The sequence below is a fragment of the Schistocerca americana genome, chromosome 2 (genome assembly GCF_021461395.2).
Source record: "Schistocerca americana isolate TAMUIC-IGC-003095 chromosome 2, iqSchAmer2.1, whole genome shotgun sequence".
NCBI classification, from domain to species: domain Eukaryota; kingdom Metazoa; phylum Arthropoda; class Insecta; order Orthoptera; family Acrididae; genus Schistocerca; species Schistocerca americana.
In genome coordinates this window covers 957,984,793-958,007,238 of record NC_060120.1, presented here as the reverse complement: position 1 = coordinate 958,007,238, position 22,446 = coordinate 957,984,793, and the positions used below count along the sequence as shown (strand labels likewise).

Below are 22,446 nucleotides of genomic sequence, written 5' to 3'. Positions count from 1 at the left end.
CTACTTACAATATGATCTACGTCCACGAGGTCGACTCCAGTCCACCACTTGCAATGGGGCGTCAAGCTTTAACAATACAAACCGCTAGTGCTGGCGAAGGCGAAACGTCGACCGAAGAACCCGAGACAGAAAACAAAAGGCAATTTGTCTTCAGTCTTTGTTGACACTGGCAGTGAACGCTCTGCTTCCTGCTTTCCACATATGAAAAGAACCACTACCCTCGGGCTTTTACCCTTACCTCACAGTGGTTAGACACTGGACTCGCATTCGGGAGGACGACGGTTCAATCCCGCGTCCGGACATCCTGATTTAGGTTTTCCGTGATTTCCCTAAATCGCTCCAGGCAAATGCCGGGATGGTTCCTTTCAAAGGGCACGGCCGACTTCCTTGCCCCTCCTTCCCTAATCCGATGAGACCGATGACCTCGCTGTCTGGTCTCCTTCCCCAAAACAACCAACCAACCAACCTTACCTCACAACGTTCCAATTTACACAAAAGAATTGGATGGTCAACTCAAATGCATTTTTTTAATTAAACCAGACACCTAGTTACCATCAACCTATTGTTTAGCTCAGCTAGCGACTCACGCACGAAATAATAAATTGTAAATTGCATTTTCTACGAATACTTTTTCCTGAGCTCAGACTGCGAGTTCAAGAACAAATCATTAGCACTAAGATGTGCGATCAAACACTCCAGTAGAGATTTGTATAAAAATTGGCTGTAATTGTCTACATCATCTCTTTAACCCTTTTTATACAGTGCTTTCACTAGCGCGTTATTTTAGTCTGTCAGGAAAGCGACCACACCTGAAACACACACTGCACGGTGACTGAGGCCAAAGGCACGGATCTTCATGTATCTAATTGATATTTCATCATACCATGGGTATCTTTACTCTTTAATTATTTAACAACTGATTCAGTTTCATGTTTTCTTGTATCCTGTGCCTGGGTGTGATACAGTTGCCTCGGAATATCGGCTTGTAAGAGCCCCTGTGTAATAAAATCTTGATTTAACTTGCTGGCTATTGACAAGTAGTGATTATTTAATATTTTGGATAACCGTGGTGGATCACTAACAGTTTCATTTTCATCCAAGAGAGGTGTAATATGTTGAGCACCTACAGTCTGTCCTGATACCTCTATCGCAATTGACCAAATAATTTTCATTTTCTTCCGAGAGCCATCCATTCTTTTGGTGTGATGCGATAGTTTAGAGTGTCTGATGACATTTTTCACCAGTCTGCAGTATTGTCTGTAGTACAGAAATACTGTAGTAATAAGATGTACTCCCAGCAGGTGGTAACTTAAAGACAAATGTAATTATCGGAAGAGGTGACAGAACTAAGAAGAATGCCCGCTTTGGAAACAAAATCTGGTTAACCTTTACGGCCGGCCGTAGTGGCCGTGCGGTTAAAGGCGCTGCAGTCTGGAACCGCAAGACCGCTACGGTCGCAGGTTCGAATCCTGCCTCGGGCATGGATGTTTGTGATGTCCTTAGGTTAGTTAGGTTTAACTAGTTCTAAGTTCTAGGGGACTAATGACCTCAGCAGTTGAGTCCCATAGTGCTCAGAGCCATTTGAACCATTTTAACCTTTACGCGGAGAGCTGATCAGCTGGAAGCTCAAACTGTCAATTCTGAGTTCTTCTAGCAGTATCAAAGATTCTGGTACTAAGAGATGCATAATGAACGTCGTAGTTTTAGGCAGTTCTGGTTTTGCAAGGCGAGTTTTTGTGATTTAGTTTTGGTAAGAGTTTCATTTTGATATCTGATCTGTATTAAGTAATATAGAGAATACTAAGCTGTAGAAGTTTATGAACAAAGGATGGGCAACCATCAACCACCAGCTGCTTGCAGTTGGTAGTTGATGCTTGCAGACACAACATCGCTGTTACAGTATTCTACAGAAGCCAGTTCATAGATGTTGGGAGCCGCGCGGGGTAGCAGCACCGTCTGAGACGCCTTACCACGTTTCGCGTGGCTCCCTGCGTCGTGGGTTCAAGCCCTCCATCGGGCATGGGTGTGTGTGTTGTCCTTAGCGTAAGTTAGTTTAAGTTAGATTAAGTAGTGTGTAAGCCTAGGGACCGATGACTTCAGCAGTTTGGTCCCATAGGAACTTACCAAAAATTTCCAAATAGATATTGGCCACTGATGGGATCGTGTCTACGATTGGAGTTCACCCTTTAAGAGTCATTTAAGGCCTTAAGACGATGTATTGAGTCACCGAAACTGGTTACAATATAACAAATAACATCAAAACGACGACTACAGGTGTTAAATTTTGTTACGTGAAACAACGCCCGTATTTCCACAACCCATCAATCAGAAGGATGGACACACAAAAACTTATTATAACAAGAGTTTTTTCTTTTGAGCTACGACACGATTGAAAGGAATATTAGGAGTTAGCTAGCCCATTCAAAAATCTCCTCTATAGTTATTTTACTACAACCAGAGAGCTTCGGACCCTAAATCTATACTGCTGGTATTGCGTGTAAGTTACTATGTACCGAGGCAAAGGGAGGATGGCGAACCTTAATAAAATATGCTTCAAATTTACAAGTGTAGCTACTGGATCTGTGCTCATCGATGAAAGATTTCCATTAGTGGTCGCGATGTGCCGGGTAGTTCCCTCAGTACCATGAACATCACATCGTTTCACTTTACTTCATCGACTGCATCCGAAACTGGTTTCGTTGTACTTTCCTGACATTAGTTAAGTCGACCAGTACCAACTACCTTGCTTACCATTTTAATGTCCATTATATCTTATTAGGACATTACGTTACCATTAGAAATAGCAACACTCCTCACAGGTAATTACTCAACTATGTAACTATTTTTATCACCACCATGATATAAGAACTAGTTATGTCTTTCAGCATTTAGTCAACTGGCCGTTATTAGTGAATATAGTAGGTATGTTTACAATCTGCACAGTAAGTTTTGTAGTTATTTCTGTCCTATGACAGACTGCTATTTGTGGACGCTCCGACCACTAACTGTTACGTTCAACGTTAAAAACTTGTAGGATGCATATCGTTTATAAAACAGTTTACACCATTATTGAGCACATCGTAATTAAAAAAATACACCTATACCCACAATCATAGTATGGAACTCGTGTATTCTAATGCGAAACACTATCCATTGCACTAACTGGGCACCACTGATAAACACTATTGAACGAAGGTACTTGTCGTACATATAATTACATGGTTGCCAAATTGCTTCTCTGACGTCCACTGAAAATACGCACATTTCGGAATTCTGATAGACACATATTTGTGCTGTTACTATGCAAGGAATTACGCTGTGAGCTCCTGGTGTACGAATTTTGGTTCAATTTTGTATACAGACACACACACACACACACACACACACACACACACACACACACACACTGGTGTCCAAAATTAAAGCAACCAACGGAAATATTGCAAGTTTGCGTTTATTTTGCCACGAAACGGTATAATGCCAACGGCCTTACCGCAGTGGTAACACCGGTTCCCGTTAGATCACCGAAGCTAAGCGCTGTCGGGCTGGGCTAGCACTTGGAAGGGTGACCATCCGGTCTACAGAGCGCTGTTGGCAAGCGGGGTGCACTCAGCCCTTGTGAGGCAAACTGAGGAGCTACTTGAGTGAGATGTAGCGGCTCCGGTCTCGGAAACTGACATACGGCCGGAAGAAAAAAAAATGGTTCAAATGGCTGTGAGCACTATGGGACTCAGCTGCTGAGGTCATTAGTCCCCTAGAACTTAGAACTAGTTAAACCTAACTAACCTAAGGACATCACACACATCCATGCCCAAGGCAGGATTCGAACCTGCGACCGTAGCGGTCTCGCGGTTCCAGACTGCAGCGCCAGAACCGCGCGGCCACTTCGGCTGGCTATGGCCGGAAGAGCGGTGTGCTGCCCACATGCCCCTCCATATCCACATCCATTGACGCCTATGGGCTGAGGATGACACGGCGGCCGGTCGGTACCGTTCGGCCTTCATTGGCCGTCCGCAGTGGCCGTGCGGTTCTAGGCGTTGCAGTCTGGAACCGAGCGACCGCTACGCTCGCAGGTGCGAATCCTACCTCGGGCATGGATGTGTGTGATGTCCTTAGGTTAGTTAGGTTTAATTAGTTCTAAGTTCTATGTGACTGATGACCTCAGAAGTTAAGTCGCATAGTGCTTAGAACCATTTGAACCATTCGGCCTTCATTCCCTGTTCGGGAGGAGTTAAGTTTTTTAGTTTTAAAACGGTATAAACAGGTGATAGTAATGTAGAAACAACATAAAGAATACAGACCGTAAACAACTACAACGTACATAACAATGGACGAAAATGTTCTTCGTTTTTTCCAACTTTACAGATTTTCACACAGATTGCGACAACTGGTTACGGTGTTCACTTCTGAGTGTCACCACCTCTGACAGCAATACAGGCTTGACAACTACGGAGCATGATGTGAATAATGTCATCAGTATTATGTTAAGGCAATAACGCCCATTCTTCCTGCGGAGCTTCTAGCAAGTATTGGAGATTGGCGGGTGGATGTTGACGTGATGCAACCCGTGTCCCTAGTGCGTCCCAGACACTTTGTATGTGATTAAAAGCGGGAGAGCGAGTAGGCCACGCCATGAGTGCAGTATCTTCCGTTTCCAAGAAAACGTCAACCATTCGTTCTCTATGAGGTCGAAACTATCAACGATCAGCACGAAGTCTGGGCTCACATCACATCGCAACAACCGTACATGAGGTTCCAAGACCTTGTCACGATGCCTGACAACAGTTAAACCTTTCCGATTCGCGCGTACAATTTCATGAAGTGGTGTTAGAGTGGTTAACATAATCCCTACCCACACTTCTAGCGATCCTCCTCGATATCGGTTTCTTTCCACAATGGTCGGCTCTCGAAATCGTGTTCCACATTCCCTTCACATGCGAATCCGTCGAGAAACACTCTCCAGACCAAATAGGGACTCATAAGTGAAAAGAACATTCGCCCACTCTTCGACTGTCCAAGTGTTGACGACTCCACTCTAGACGTTCCCTTCTGTGAAGACGCGTCAGAGGCACAGGTACAGCGTGTCTCCGACAATAAACGCCGCTCTGTTGAAGCCTTCTCTACACCGTTTCATCAATACAACAAGTCCAGTGGACGCTGCGCGGTTCGATACCAGTTGCTGAGCAGTAGTAAGACCGTACCGCCGCGCCTTTATAGCCAAAAAACGGTCCCCTCTTTCCGATATCACACGTGGTCGGGCCTGCCCTGGTCTCCGAGATACAGCAGAACGATTCGCATTCAGCCATTGGGCCTGCTTCTATTCTTCCTATGGCCCTCCACCGCAGAGAGTCTGGTCGGCGTCTTCTCTGAGCCATAATACATGGTCTGTGACCGTGTACAGAGCGATTGTGGACGTGGGCCTACCCAACAAAAACTACTCCGTTTGATAGGTGCCCTGACGTTATCGTTGGCATCTTTCGTGCGGAACACGATCGTACGGACATCTGTTAACAGTTTGTGTGATTATGTCGTGAATTAGACACAGGAGATAGAGAAATAGCGGTTTGTTGCTTTAATTTTGGACACCTATGTGTATGTATATGTATATATACATTGGTTCACCCTGTATACCTATACATACGGGCTGTTTAAACGTTTTTGCATCAAACGTACTGGGGTGATAGAGCGCGTTATGAGAAACATCTTTTGTTAGCATGTTGGCTGACGCTTCCTGGTGATGCTACGCCTCCAGTTAATGAATTCGCCCGCACTGGGACAACTCTAACAAAAGCCTTCCTCATGACATGATCTATCAGTCTTAGACATCGATGCAAAGACTTTCCTGAATATAAATAGATGCAGGGTGTAAAAAGAATACGGACAGGGTGGACCATTGATCGTGACCGGGCCAAATATTTCACGAAATAAGTGTTAAACAAAAAAACTACAAAGCCGGAAACTTGTCTAGCTTGAAGGGGGAAATCAGATGGCGCTATGGTTGGCCCGCTAGATGGCGCTGCCATAGGTCAAACGAATATCAGCTGCGTTTTTTTAAATAGGAACCCCCATTTTTTATTACATATCCGTGTAGTACGTAAAGAAATATGAATGTTTTAGTTGGACCACTTTTTTCGCTTTGTGATAGATGGCGCTGTAATAGTCACAAACATATGGCTCACAATTTTAGACGAACAGTTGGTAACAGGTAGGTTTTTTAAATTAAAATACAGAACGTAGGTACGTTTGAACATTTTATTTCGGTTGTTCCAATGTGATACATGTACCTTTGTGAACCTATCATTTCTGAGAACGCATACTGTTACAGCGTGATTACCTGTAAATACCACATTAATGAAATAAATGCTAAAAATCATGTTCGTCAACCTCAATGCATTTGGCAATACGTGTAACGACATTTCTCTCAAGAGCGAGTATTTCGCCTCCCGTAATGTTCGCACATGCATTGACAATGCGCTGACGCATGTTGTCAGGCGTTGTCGGTGGATCACGATGGCAAATATCCTTCAACTTTCCCCACAGAAAGAAATCCGGGTACGTAACATCCGGTGAACGTGCGGGCCATGGTATGGTGCTTCGACGTCCAATCCACCTGTCATGAAATATGCTATTCAGTACCGCTTCAACCGCACGCGAGCTATGTGCCGGACATCCATCATGTTGGAAGTACATCGCCATTCTGTCATGCAGTGAAACATCTTGTAGTAACGTCGGTAGAAAATTACTTAGGAAATCAGCATACATCGCACGATTTAGATTGCCATCGATAAAATGGGGGCCAGTTATCCTTCCTCCTATAATGCTGCACCATACATTAACCCGACAAGGTCGCTGATGTTCCACTTGTCGCAGCCGTCGTGGATTTTCCTTTGCCCAATAGTGTCTATTATGGCGGTTTACGTTACCGCTGTTGGTGAATGACGCTTCGTCGCTAAATGAAACCCGTGCAAAAAATCTGTCATCGTCCCGTCCCTAATGGCAGAACTGTACACGACGTTCAAAGTCGTCGCCATACAATTCCTGGTGCATAGAAAAATGGTACGGGCACAACCGATGTTGATGTAGCATTCTCAACACCGACGTTTTTGTGATTCCCTATTCTCGTGCAATTTGTCTGCTACTGATGTGCGGATTAGCCGCGACAGCAGCTAAAACACCTACTTGGGCATCATCATTTATTGCAGGTCGTGGTTGACGTTTCACATGTGGCTGTACACTTCCTGTTTCCTTAAATAACGTAACTATCCGACGAACGGTCCGGACACTTGGATGCTGTTGTCCAGGATACCGAGCAGCATACATAGCACAAGCCCGTTGGGCATTTTGATCACAATAGCCACACATCAACACGATATCGACCTTTTCTGCAATTGGTAAACGGTCCATTTTAACACTGGTAATGTATCACAAAGCAAATACCGTCCGCACTGGCGGAATGTTTACCACGTACTTATACGTTTGTGACTATTACAGCGCCATCTATCACAATGTGAAAAAAGTGGTCCAACTAAAAAATTCATATTTCTTTACGTACTACACGAATATGTAATAAAAAATGGGGGTTCCTACTAACAAAAAACTTACTTGATATCCGTTTGACCTATGGCAGCGCCATCTAGCGGGCCAACCATAGCGCTATCTGGTTTCTCCCTTCGAGCTAGACGAGTTTCGTTCTTTGTAGTTTTTTCGTTTGATGCTTATTTCGTGAGATATTTGGCCCGGTCACTATCAATGGACCACCCTGTATACAAAATTTTAGAGTGTTTAGAGGAGATGAAAGAAACACGTTTTATGTAAGAAAGGTGCCCTCACTATGGGTCCATGAAGGTTTTGATACTAGTGATGTTCACAGAAGGTATTCAAACTGCCATGCGATGAATGTTGTTTTAGAGGTGTTGCTGACCTCCTAAGGCCTTTTTGTGGTGAGAGATGAAGTATTCGGTGTAATAGATACCGATAGACGCTCCACTTTTGTTGGTTGTCCGTTTCGTTGAGGCTGCAGCCATTATTTGGGAAACAGGGGAAACAGCTTCTTTTGAACAGGTCTTGGTGAGAGGAATATATATAGGGTGGTCAGAAAGTCTGGAAAGCTGGTGAGAGTGTTGCGGGGTAGGTTGTCTTGAGAAAAAAATTTTATGAGAAAAAATTCGATACGTTGCGCCGTTTTAGAGTTAATTAGTATTAAAGTTAGCCAATAAGGCCAATGCGCATGCAAATTCCAGCGGTCCACCGATATAATTAGTGTCAATTGTTTTCATAGAGCAGTTGATGGCAAACGAGAGTGCTCACCCTCTGGCTCCTTACTATTATCCCATGTCCAATTTTTGTTACGCTGTCTTGTTCGATTTTAAGAAACCAAATGAAGAACACGTTCGGTGATAACAGTCTCTGGCGAGCCATTTAAGTATCTCGGGAACGGCACAACATATCGAATTTTTTTAACCATTATTTCTTAGTACAACCTACCGTACAACGCCTTCACAACCCTTCGAGTCTGTTTCCGAGCACCCTATAAATACAGGATGTGTGTGTGTGTGTGTGTCCAGCATACCCTCCAAAATCATTGGATCTATTTCAACCAAATTTCGTACATATACTGCTTGGTATGTTAGAGCTAACACTTTGGCGGCTAGAATCCCTAGCTCCCAAAGGAGTGGCGATATGGGCGAGATGTAAGGTGCCTTGCACAGATAGTATCAGCATACCTTGCAGGGGTACATGTGTTGCTGAGTGTGGATGAGCAGAGAGAAGCAGGGAGGAGGTGGATTTTGAGAAAGGAGGAGGACAAGACGACCAGAGAAAGGGGAAGAGGGGCAGCAGGCGATGGACAGAGAGAGTGGGGAGAAGGTTGCGATGTGCCAAGAGAGGAGACAGCTAGATATGGATAAAGAGACAGAGAGAATGGACGGAGGAATTGTGCAGAAGAGGGAGAGGAGGAGACTGGTAAGCGGAGATGGACAAAGAGAGGAGGAAGGAGGCGTTTTGTGCCAGGTAATATCGGTATGTCTCGCAGGGGCTACAGTATGGCTGGGCATGGCTACACAGAGGGGGGGGGGCGTAAGGAGATGGATAATGAGAGAGGGGGAGGATGAGGTGGACAAAAAGGGAAGAGAAGAAAGAGAAGAAGAGAGGAGGAGATGGAGAGAGAGAGGACCGAGAGTGGGACTGAGAGCATGAGGGAGTGGAGAAATTGTACAGAGAGGAGGGAGGAAGGAGAGATACAGGAGTCAGGTGAAAAAGGAAGAGGGTGGAGGTGGAGATGGACAGAGTGAGGGGTAGGAGGATATGCACGGTGTGAGAGGGAGGGAAGATACGGTTGGAGAGACAGGGCAGGGAATATGGACAATAAGAAGGGAAGGACGAGATGGACAGGTAAAGGTGGGAGGATGAAATGGACAGAGAGGCGGGGAGAGGAAGATGTGGGTACAGAAAGGAAGGAGGAAGATAAAAGCACAGTAAATGTGCCGAACACATACGGGAGCAAAGCTGCGATGAAAAAGGGTCAAGGTAAATGGGACACAAGCAAATGTTGTTCAGCTACCAGTTGGGATCATATCCAACATTTCTTGTAACTTTATTCGCTACGAAGATATGAACAGTAGTATTTAGTAATGTAATTCATTGTGGCCACAAAGTGGGGTAGGTCATTGAAAGGTGCTCACAGTGACGACCGTGGACAGTGACTCAATGGTCTGCGCAACGGATAAAAAAAATCATATATGTAAAAGATGGTGGGTAGGCATTATTAATTCACATCTGTGTATCAAGACGAATGTTTAAATGGTCAGCATGGAGCCATATTTATATAGGAATGTGAAACATGAAGGTAAAATAACTCGATCTACATCGTACAGATGATTCAGAGACCCTGAAGCTAACTAAGCGTGGAGTTCTGCTCTCGAATGGTAACTTCATTGATGAATTAAGACACCTGTCAAAAGGGTTTGTTAGCTGGTCAAAAGAGTGTGTAAAATAATGCACAATATGATATTGCGGAACTTGACTACATATCGAAGCTGCAGGATCTGTTTGAATTACATACGGACACTGCAGCGAGTCTTGAAGAGCACGCAGCCCTGGTGACCTGGGAACAGGGGCCGCCGGTCAGTGGTAATCGATGAACCAGTGACCGGCATCGGCAAGTAGCCGCGATGTGCAAAGTGTGCTGTGATCACGTCCCCGGAGACTGGGGAAATGCCAGCGCGAGAGCACTCGCGGTCCAGACGCTGGAAACTCCGAGGCTTCCGTAGATCTCTGCAACATTTACTTCTACTTTTTGTGTTAATTTTTTAAATAAGTACCTATTCTGTCTTCGTTAACAATTCACATTTTTTTCTGTGTAACATAACTGCATCTTGAAACGCTTTTCCTGTGGTATCGATCCCTGTACTTTATTCTCAACCCGATTATCAAACTACTAATCTCGTTAGAAGTTGTATCAGTAAACTCGCTTGCATTTTTTCGCTATTAAGTAAAGGTTAACGATCGTAACTTGAATAATAATGTTATCAATACTAGCATGATAGTTAGCGTGTGCTTGTTAACGTAAAAGATGAAGTGATCCCTTTCATATAGTGCCATTTAGTAATAAGTCAAAATCTCCACATAATTAAAAAAAAACTAACTGATGGTAAAACGCAATGATAATCTAGTCTCTGATAGGCGACAACTTGTAAACAGCCTTTAAAGCAATCCAAACACGGAAGCAACGTTTAATTTCAAGTGACACAGAATTTACGAAAATTCTTAAATGGAAAACTAATTACCTTTGCAGAAGTTTACATCTCATTAGAAAGCTCAGGCGATGGAGAATCCAGTAAAACCCACACTTTCCTTCAAACTTGCTGGATTGAGAATTATTAGACATCAGTACGAATTTTATTACGTCTTAAATAACTTATCCAAAACGGAACTTATTCAAACGTTTGTCATTCTCAAAACGTGACTTTTTTTATACTGTCAAGTTAATCAGATAACAAAAAACACCACAGGTTTGAGGAACATGTAACAAAATATCATTGTTGACAAACTCGCCCAGAGTACAATAATGGAGTCAAATTACATGGAGTACTTACAAAAGTGTTTGTAGAACCATATCTGCATATTTAAGCCCTAATACGAGTACTATAAAATCCTAGTTATGCACAAAACACATCAATATCTACACTAAATTTCACGTCTATTGTAAACTCTTCTTAACATTTGCACCCAGAAATAATATTGTAAACAACCAGTTGACTCTGAACTTATTCCAAAGACCCCAAGCATTTCTGAAGCGAGACACGCGTGTAAAATGAACGTTCTTGAAATCAGACGTCTATTTGGCTCTGTAAAAAGATTGCGAACACTAAAAAATATGTTGCAGTGTAAAAGTTGGATAGTGGAAAAACTGTCAGCCAATAAATCCATATATCTCTCAGTATAAAAGCGGTTTTACTTTATCGAACAATTCCCTTAAGGATATGTCCGCAGAATCAACAAATCTGGAACACACAATACAACTCAAAGAAGACGACGCTGGGAAAGCGAAGTACAAACTTTATTAACATTCACGTAAGCAGACAGCCGTCTTTCATCATCGGAACTTCGTCGTGCGTATCTCATGTCACACGCGATAGCAAGACAAGAACGCTGAGTGGACGTTACGATCTGTAGATATAGAATCTTACGTACTCTCGACGTACCGTATCCACTTAGCCTGCGATTTTGCGGTCACATTTTCGCTGGTGCCAATCTCGTACGCATCCTAATTCTCGTTATGTCTTATTTTATAATTTCCCTTGGTTCGGCCTCTAATATAAAATGATTGTTGTAGCAGTCACGAATTTTATTTGTTCAACCCCTAAGTGTATGTTTTTCGTGCGTGCGCCTGCTCCTCAGTTGGTAATTTCCTCTAGCGCTGGCATTGCTTATTCGTTAAAGCATTTCTTTGTTGATTTTAAATTATGGACCAAGCCGAAAGTGGTTTAGCATCGAAAAGAATGTACTAAAGAAGAGAATCAAATTTTACTTCCACATAACTACAGGCAAGTTTCTGTATGAAATATGTATAAAAATTGATTCTACACAGAGAGAAAGTTCACATTCTAAACAGCAATAAGATGTGTCTTTTCGAAGGTCTCATCTCGTACATACTCCACACTTCCTTGTTGACATTTTCTTCTTTGTGCCTGGCAAAACTACTGGATAATGCCTCGCTATAAGACGAGTCGCTTTTGGCATCCCATGTGGGGATCCACACCCTTGTTGTGGAGAGGATAAGGCTAACTGTTCCCCGAGGCTAATCACGAATTCCAATCTGCGTTTTTCGCCGCCTTGTTTTTCGTACTGAACGTACGTACTGAAGCATGCAATGTTCAACAAATGGCGAAGACTCTTCTGAAAATATTGTTTTCAGTCTGCTCCTGACCAACTGGGAATCGTCCCTACTCACGCCTCCCATATTCTTCTTGCAATCCATGACAAAACTAGGCTTTTGCACGACGCCGCTCTTGGCATTTACTTGTTGCAATGCATCACTCGCGGAACATACCGACCATCGTGACGTCTCTCTTGTCTCTTTACTTCACCAACACGTGCTTGTTTGCATACCCGTTGCCTATTCTCCCTTCTTATGTTTTGCCGCATTATGCCGACGACATTGGTGCTCTTATTCACGGGCTGCTGATTAATGGCATCGCACAGTGTTTAACGATGAATTGCGATTCTGCCCTACCCCAGATGATCATCATTTGCGAGTATAACACCGACCTGTGGAACGGTCATAAACTTTCAGTGTTGTGGAACTGCACAGCGGTGTTACTACTGGCACTGTGATGTGAGAAGCCATAAGGTATGACTTCAGGTCCCAGCTGGTAGTGGTTGACGGAACTCTGACGGAAGAATGGTATGTCACAGACATCCTACGTTCTCGTGTGATACCTCTCGCGCAACAGCATCGTCATGTCATTCTTCAACAGGACAATGTTCGTCTACACATCACACGAGTGTCTATGAAGTTTGGGTGATGTTGAGTTGTACCCGTCACCAGCAAGATCCCAAAATATTTCCCCAATAGAACATATGAGGGACCAGCTCGGACATCAAGTTCGTCCCAATGGCAGTATCCATGATATCAAGGACCATTTTCTACATTTGTAGGCTAGCTGGCTTCAGGAGAGGACTCAACAGCTTTATTACAATTTGCCCAACCGAAACAGTGCTTGCATTTAGGTCAGAGTGGGTGCAACGTCTCACTAGTCAGTGGGGTCAGACTGGTAAGTTCTTTGTATACATTACTCGACTTTGTGAACTCTGAAATAACATAACATACCCTCTCAACCCGTGAAGTTTCATTTTGTTTCCTTTTTCCCCTATGGGTGCTTCTTTCGTTTTGTCAGACAGTCTATTTCCTGTAACTTAGGACAGGCAACACAACTTATATCACCTGCCTCGGGCGAGGATAATGTAAACAGGATTGCCTATTTTATGGCTTACGAAATATTTTCTGGACCAGTTTTATTTTGCACGCCCATTACGTTACTGTATATCCCAAGCCATTCTGCAGCTCTGCGCTCGATCAATGGTCACATTATTGCTGTTTAACCCTGCAAGCAGGATCAAACCGTTACCCTTCGATCCGGAGCTTGCTTGTAAATGATATAATTAATGTGAGTGATAATTCTTGCTAATGAATCATCGAGTGACGTTAATGTGAAGAATGTCTGTCGCCAATTTCTCTTAATGAGCACAGGCACAGTTACAGTAGTTAATGAGCCATGGGCTGTTAATTAATCCTAGGCAGAGACTGGACTAGGGTGGGAACAACAGCAGAGTGTTGCTTCTCATAAACGTATGCCGAACTCTTGATTCCGCTTCAAGGTTTGTGCCATAAAACACACAGTTCTTTCATTGCTTTGATAGAAAAGAAGTTTCTGGTTACATTTTTCAGTACGTTAGACTGAATAAAAACTGCTTTGAGAGGCGCAACGTCTTTTTTTTTTTTTTTTTTTTTTTTTTTTTTTTTTAGAAAAAAGAAGCTTGGCTATTGAGACGTAGTCAGGAACAAAAAGAGTTACTCTGGAGTAATCACGTGTAACTGCCACAGCAATTTGAGATCATCTAAAGGAGGTGTAGGCACTTGGAGGTCAGTTTCCACAATAGCATTTAAAATTGAGATTTGATATTGTTCTTGTGGTGTTTTGGAATTTGAATAACTCATCAGCTGGAAGTTTAGCCTTCTGTCAACTGTGAAATGCTTCGTCAAACAGTTCCTTGATCAATAGTGTACGACCTTTAGATGAATTTCAATGAAGAACAGTGATATCAATGTATATGAATTAGTTTTATTCCTGACGTACAAGTACATTAAAATCTTGACAGTGCCGACGGCTTGGTGGGTTGTGGAGTGGGGGAACGTTCCTCGAGCCTCTTCTTACCCCTTCCCCTCCACTTATTGGTGTCACTCTCTGCATGTCTGTATTTTTCCTGCTTCTGTGTTATTCAAGACAACTATGTTTTGATTAGTTAACGTGACAGGGCAATCAAAGTTTGGCAGTATAATTTTTTTTGCGTTTCTGAGCATCTGGACCACACCAAATGTCAGCATTTCGCACACAGCAAGCATCACATTTTAGTCTTCATTATGTAATCAAAAATATCGTCAAGCGCAAGATCCATTAGCTCTTTAAGTGAACACGGATTATGACAATTGAGCCGTAGTGCGGCTGGCACCAGTGTTCTCGCACTTAGAATGGCATCGCTGCCATCGATTATGGGGTCACCATCTTTGCCTTCTCCGATTCAGGCCGGTAGTCGGGTAGTTAACGGGGAAAAAAGAGACAGTGGAGTGGAGGTTCGCAGGGTCGGAGGTGGCTTGTTGACGTTTACCGTGAGGCCTGTGGTACGACGCCTGTACGCTATGGGCAGGGTCGGCGGGAGATCCCGGCAGTGACTTGATGGGACCTCGAGTTTGGTGTCGCGATGCTGCTCTGTTGTGTTTTGGGGCTTTTCTGCTGTGAGGGCATGTACAAGTTCTTGTTACTGGCCATTGACATTGAGATGTGTCTATGGCGTGACGGAGGAAATGTGTGATGCTCGACGCTGTTGCATGTGAAAACGCTTCGTCTGCCTTGTGTCTGTGCAGGAAATTATGTGAAGTAAATAGCTGATACCACGGCGACATCTTGTTCTCACGCGTTGTTGAATGTATTTCGGAAGTACTGAATGGTGAAGATATCCCACGTGTAAAGCAAATGAAGCCATTTGCGCCATACTAAGGTACTGTTTTATTCTGCTTAAATCAGTGTCAGTTATATGTGCATTTATATGCCCTTCTTTAGTTGCAGAAGTTATAGAAGTGTGTAAACAGAGAACTATGTGGAAAGGGATGTAAAGCTGAAACCCTTCCAATAAGTGAATACACTCGAACCCCGTATTACTAAAGGCGCCTTTCGACACCAGCACCTACCAAGGGGAATAAGTGTTATTTGGAGGTTGTCATGGTACTGCAAGTAATTATTATACACAAAATTGTTTATTCTGATAGTACTAAATTGGAGATGTAAGATCTGTTATGTACCGCTGTAAATTACTATTGTCTCCTCTGTGTGGCAGCCTAGCATTGTCAGTGGCTTCAATCATTATTCCTGTCATATTTCGAGTTTTGTATTCGCGGGTTTACTTAAGCTGACACTGTTGAGTTGTAAGACCTATAAACAGGCACGTCAAACTGAGTATTTTATGAGCTCAAGACGACATTCTATTACGAGGTACCTAAGTTTGTTATAGGTTAGGCCTGGGAGGCCACTGGCGATTAAGTTCATCCAACGTCCTGGAACGGTGTCATTCAGGTAACGTAGGACGTGCTTAGAGAAATCTTGCATGACAATGAAGTCATCTGAATCGCCTTCAGGTTGAGGAAATAACCAGTTTTGATGCTAGACAGCTTAGTCCTAATACCATTGCATGACGTTGGATTGGAAGAGGAAGAGCGGAAGATGAACATTGCCAATTGCCTCCCAAGTCTCCATACCTCACACCTCCTGACTTTTATCTGTGGGGTTACGTAACAAACCGCTTTTTTATCGCCCCTATGTCAGTCACTCTTGAATGTCTATGACATCGCATTGTTGAACCTGAGATTTCGATAACGAGCGACCAGCTGCTCCGTGTGTGGCATGACATGAGCCATCATTTTGATATTTGTCGTGTAACTAGTGGTTCTCACATTGAACGCATAACAATTTGAACTTTTCTCTTTCCAGGGCTTTGGAATTGTGTTTCTATCTTTTGTAGTTTGGAAGCAATAAATGTTTGAAATCTATTACTTCTTTTTGAATAGGCCTGTATATCTCCCATCTTGTTTCCTCGGTCCAACATCAGGCCACTGTCACGTTCAAAGCTCCACAAATGTGATTATTTCATGATTCGACCAGCCGCCCAAATGTAGATCCACAATAAAGCCCTTTCCAAACTGTTTGAGGTGCTGATGACGCTGTCTCACACGATAAACAGCACCTCCGTGTCCTTGGCAGCGATACTCATTGTTTTACGCTGCTCCCGTCCTTTATACACCTCACCAAGCCTGTTAATATTAAACAGGAACAACATTAATGCACTCTGATCTCTCTTGTATCAGTCGCAGAGAATTGCAGCTCTAATCATATACATATCTGGCGATAATGTGAAGGTGTATGCAGTTATACTGACATACGACCATGTCCTCTGGGTTCTTCATTTTTGTTGTCAAACAGTGTATTTTCTGGAATAGTTTCATTTTAACCAGCCTGTGTGACTATTATTTGGGCTGGTCACGAAAAATAAATTTTGAATACAGGAAGCCTGATTAAAACTGCGTATGTCATGAATGAAATTCATACGAACAAGCTGTGATGGGAAAAACGCGCAGAATTCCACTGAGGATGTGAGAAATCGGTGATATAATTGCGTCAAGTAGAGTTTACATGTATACTGCAACCTGGTTTGCTGCGGCGACAGTGGCTTCAGTGTCGCGTGGACTAGCAAGCAGAGGCTCATCCCTGTAGAAGACGGTTCTACGACACGTCTGCCCTCTCACACAGTCCGTCTAGAAGTAGTAACTTGTTGGACCAGAAAAACCGTTGGCCTCTTTTTTCCGCGGTCCTCATCATAGAATCTCCTCTCACGTTCCCAACTCAATGGCCTTTGTAAGCCTGTGGCTCCTCCACACATGAACCAGAAGGACAGAAAAACTTGTCTCTGTTAGGCTTCCTGGTAAGGTGTGACTGACATCATTTTCGTCTTCTAGGCGAAGCTTAAACTTACAGGCGAGGCCTTGCTGTCGCACGGAGTGGCCATTCTGCAAAATCGTCCCAATACGCAACCAGGGGCCAAGTGTAGCCAAATGTACTCCCTGCTGTCCCTTTGTTGTCTGTCTCGCTCACTTCATTCTTTTAAGTGTAGCCTATATCTTTAAATACATAATATTGCTCCATTACCAACTGTCCAGCTGTATGGTAACGAACCAAAATGTTCGTATTACTACGTCTGTGACGTAAATATGAACAAAATAATCCCCTTCCGGAAACTACATTTTTTGTATAGTTTAAGAGGCCTCTGCTGAGTTATTTTACAACTTCTGCAGTAAAGTGCTCTACTGACAGATCACTAACACCATCAGCTGACAGAAAACGCGGCTGAAGAGCATAGTATGGGTGAAGAGCGTCTTTCAAGTTTATTTTTATTACATTTTCACAGAGAGTAAAACATAAAAATAATGAAAGTGCAAGGCTATATAATAGATACTGTTTTCTAAAATATTCAATTTGCGTTTTGTGGAAAGTGCTACGTATGTTGAAGTTATAATTGCTCCCCATATCAATACTCTATAAAATTTGGTTATATATTTAGCGTTATAATTCAGTTATAGCTTCACCATCACCAGAAGAAACAGACACAAAATTTTAACTGAAGATATAGTTTTTATATAACTAAGTCCGAATAGGCCTCGGAAGGCCATCCCCAGCCAACAGGCGCCGCTGGGTGCGGTATGTGGGCATCACACCGCTCTCCCGAGCATTCTCAGTTTTCGCAACCAAAGCCGCTACTTCTCAGTCTAGTAGCTCCTTGATTGGCCTCACAAGGGCTGAGTATAGCCCACTTGCCAACAGCGCTTGGAAGACCCAGACTGTCACCCACTGAAGAGCTAGCCAAGGCCGACAACGCTTAACTTTGATGATCTGATGGGAACCGGTGTTACCACGGCGGTAAGGCCATCTAATGGTTAGTACTTAATTTTAGACAATTTTTATTATCAACTACAGAATTTGGTTTCTTATTGTGCTTATTCACAAAAAAATGCGTCGAACACAATAAAAAATTGAGTTTTATATAACTCACATATTATAAAATATAGTTCCAGTTCCTTAATTACTAATTGTTGTGCAGTATCGACTTTATTTGCATATTTCAACATTTATACCTTGAATTGCGTTGTGTGTGTATTGAACTGGGGACCTAGAAACGACGGAGAGGCTCCGTCCCGCCGTAGCCCTCAGTGGTCCACAAATCCACAGCAGGCCACAGCCATCCCGGCCCCCAGTGGACCCCCTCTCCCCCCCCTCCCTCCCCCTCCAGAGAACGTCTCATACCAGACGAGTGTAACCCCAAATGCAAATTTTTGTGTGATACAATAGTGATGCTGTGTGTGTATGTGGAAACGGTGTTTGCGCAGCAATCGCCGGCGCAGTGTAACTGAGGCGGAATGAGGGGAACCAACACGATCTCGCCGAGTTAGATGGAAAACCGCCTTAAAAACCATCCACAGGCTTTCCGGCTTACCGGACCTCGACACTAATCCGTCGGGCGGATTCGTGCTGGGGTCCGGCACGCCTTCCCGCTCGGGAAGCAGCGCGCTAGACCGCGTGGCTAGCCGGGCAGGCACATTTATACCTTACTGCGTTTTGTCCCATAGAAAACGTCAAAGAAAAATTCTCGGTTATATAATAGCTATGTGGTTTCTTTTTCTACGTACTGCTGTTTGAATTTCGTGTTACTTAAGGAAATGTCAAAACGTCTGAAGAAACTTCCCGAGGGCTTTCTGAAACTTTAAATTTCTAATTTTGTTCCCATTTTTTTGGAAGAGTATTATCTATGTAGATTTTCAATCTGTGAAACACTTAAAACATTTCGTTCCACGTTTCCTAATAGATACGTGTTGTGTGTACATGTTGCTGCTGCTGATCTTGTATCACAATTATATTCGGAAGAATTTATGTGTTATTGATAGCTCTTGAGGATATCCTAGCTAGGTACAATGTAGAACATTTTTGGCTTATTGTTTTATAGACATCAGAAACTTAAAAGTAGGTCATGATAACAGTCTATACTGTGCATTAACTTAACCAGTTTACCAGTTTATATGATGCAGAGGATCCTATGATTATGTAGTGTATTCTACTGTACTTCCAGTATATGACAGTTACTCTTGTACTCTTGTCTTATTCTACTTCTGCACCACGTTTTGTATCTGTATATTTATTTATTTTAACGAATTTTGTTTACTGAAAGGTATTACAGTGTGACTGGGTTTTGAAACAGGGTGTGACATGATGTTGTAATTGTGGTATTCTTCCTATGAATTTTGTTTGTTTGTGTGCTTTTGTGCATTGTGATAGGTACGACGAGATAGTTAAAGTTTTCGTTTTACCCATATCCCGCTATGAATACTAATTTATTGTGTATGCTGTGTAAGGAATATGGATTGTTCGTTAACTTTTTACTGTCTCTCTTGATTAGCTGAAATATATCGCCTACGTATCTTCTGCAATACACAATTTTCTTCGGATAAGGTTCTTGGCTTTTGAATAGTTTCTGTTTTAAGCGATTTATATACAAGTTAGTTATGGTAGCAGAAAATTACACTATTTAAATCGTGGCTGGGAGCAGCAAATGTTTTAACGCTGAGACCGAAAACCTTTATTTACAGACACATTATTTCACGAACTATTTTGTAATGACTGAAATGGAGTCATTAGAAATACTTCATTGTAGCTATTTTATAGTCACACAGTCCTCTAACTTTCGTAGTGATGGGATAAGGTAGGGAGAGGTATTTACAGTTGTAGTGTTGTATTTTTTCGACTATTCCTTATATTCTTGTGGAAATCAAATGTTGCAAATAGCTGCAGCATATCCTTTGAGATTTCAAGAGTTTCACTTCCTGGTCGGTGACGCCAGTATGGCTAATAGGGTAGTGAAATTAATTAAAGGTGACCTTCGTTATTACTTTATATCAGAGAAAATCGTCTCTAATTTGCAGTGAGTGTATATATGCCTCAGTCCTTTCATATTTCATAAAGGGACTACTCACATTTGCAATCCCTTTTTACCGTTTCTTCCTTAAGACAGTATTGAATATTGTCCCTGTTTACCAGCGTTATATCTCTCTTCACTGATGCAATATACACGGTGTCATCATTTACGTTCGTAATTCTGCTTCGACCCAGATGAATTGTAAGATAGTTCTCGCTAAGCTACGTACAATTCCCGTCATAACAACATTAATTACACATTCACGGTACCAACTTTCTTTCCTGTGGGCTATAGTAAATTCTAATATTAGTATCGTTGATATAAAAGAGACATATTTAACGGCGTTCCACTTACCGAAATCTGAATAGTATTTTTGGATAAATTTCGATATTCAGAATTTTGATTTCTCTGTTTTGATAGGGGAAAAAGAAAATGAAAATTTGCCCCAGTGCTGATTTTGATTGCTTTCCCCTTTAAAGACATCGCAATGGTGCAATATCCCGTTTCATTCAAAAAAATGGCTCTGAGCACTATGGGACTCAACTGCTGTGGTCATAAGTCCCCTAGAACTTAGAACTACTTAAACCTAACTAACCTAAGGACAGCACACAACACCCAGCCATCACGAGGCAGAGAAAATCCCTGACCCCGCCGGGAATCGAACCCGGGAACCCGGGCGTGGGAAGCGAGAACGCTACCGCACGACCACGAGATGCGGGCCCGTTTCATTCCTATCAGCGGGAAAATATGGATTTTAAGAAGTCAGAGCGCCATAGCCATCTTCAGCAGTAACGGTACCTCCAACATGATTCGTGGCTGGATAACGTTTCTATTCCAGTGAAGAGATTATATACCTATAGACGGAAGTCTTGCACTCTTTAAGAATCACACTTCAGAGGTGGGTCTACTCGCACCGAAAACGTTGGACGATGGGCATTGGCGTAAAAAGAGAATTCTATCACTTGAGCCTTGTCCCGCAGTGATGTAAGGTCAGCCATCGTTAATCGGATTAACGTTAACGTTAACGTTTAAGGGGTGGCCGGATACCCTTGCTGCTGCCACCCCGTACCCTCGGGACGGAATTAGTGTACCCCAATTGTCTGCGTCGAGTGTAATCCATGGAATAGTGCTAATGTGTTCAGATGTTTGCGAGCCGTGTAACTGAGGCGGAACATGGGGAGCAGCCCGGTATTTACCTAGCGCGATGTGGAAAACCGCCTAAAAATCACATCCAGGCTGGCTGGCACATCGGCCCTCGTCGTTAATCCGCCGGGCTAATTCGATCCGGGGCAGGCGCGGATACCCGAGTCCAGGAAGCAGCGCCTTAGCGCTCTCGGCTACCCTAGCGGGTTGGCGTAAAAAGAGAATACGCTGCAAAATTGATTCAGTTTTGAACTGAAGACATATTGACTGACAGACATTTCCAAAACGGGATGGTGGCGTCTCTTTAATCTCCCTTCTTCCTCTTTGGTAGAATATTGTTACTTAGGTCAGTTTACATGTCGTTACGTTGCAGCCAAGATACCTTCAATACGCTGGTGACGCAAGACAAGGTATATGAGAGGGGAGAGCTAAGTAATCGAGTTAGAGCGACAAGATGTGCTGAAGAGGAAGGCGCGCGAAAATTGGGAGCACGAAATACAATTTCAGAGTTGCTGACGGGCGACAGCGCAGCTACTGTGTTAGGGCGCGTACGCTCGCGGCAACATGGACCGGCTCCAGAATTGGTTCTGAGGTGACAGCGGCCCATCGCTCTCAACTTTCGCTACTAGCAGGCTGAACACTAGACATGCGGACGTTAACAGTGTTGTGTAGAGTTTGTATCGGTCTGTGTCAACCTGAAGATGATCATAATCGATCGAAACCTGTAATTAAATAAAATTTCTTTCAGTTAACCCTCAAACAATTCTGCAAACAATTCCGACTTCTGGATCGCTGTGCCCGTCATTGAGACCACGCCACATTTCGCTAACAATATTAGCCCAAGCTTGAAGACTGTACAGGAGGCCGGCCATTAGTGAAGCAGCACGCATTGACGAACACTCAGTACATATTGGCATCTACATCTACTTTTAAGAGTTTATCTATGCTCTCTCAATCAGTACAGAGTATCTGGCAGGAGGTACTTTGTAGTGTGTCATGCCTTAAGATATCTTC

The 22,446-nt window shown here is 43.1% G+C and overlaps 1 pseudogene; it reads left to right on the top strand.

The window, feature by feature from the left end:
* Positions 1-3,479: 3,479 nt before the first annotated feature.
* On the top strand, positions 3,480-3,597 carry LOC124597637 (annotated as a pseudogene).
* The last annotated feature ends 18,849 nt before the right edge of the window (positions 3,598-22,446 follow it).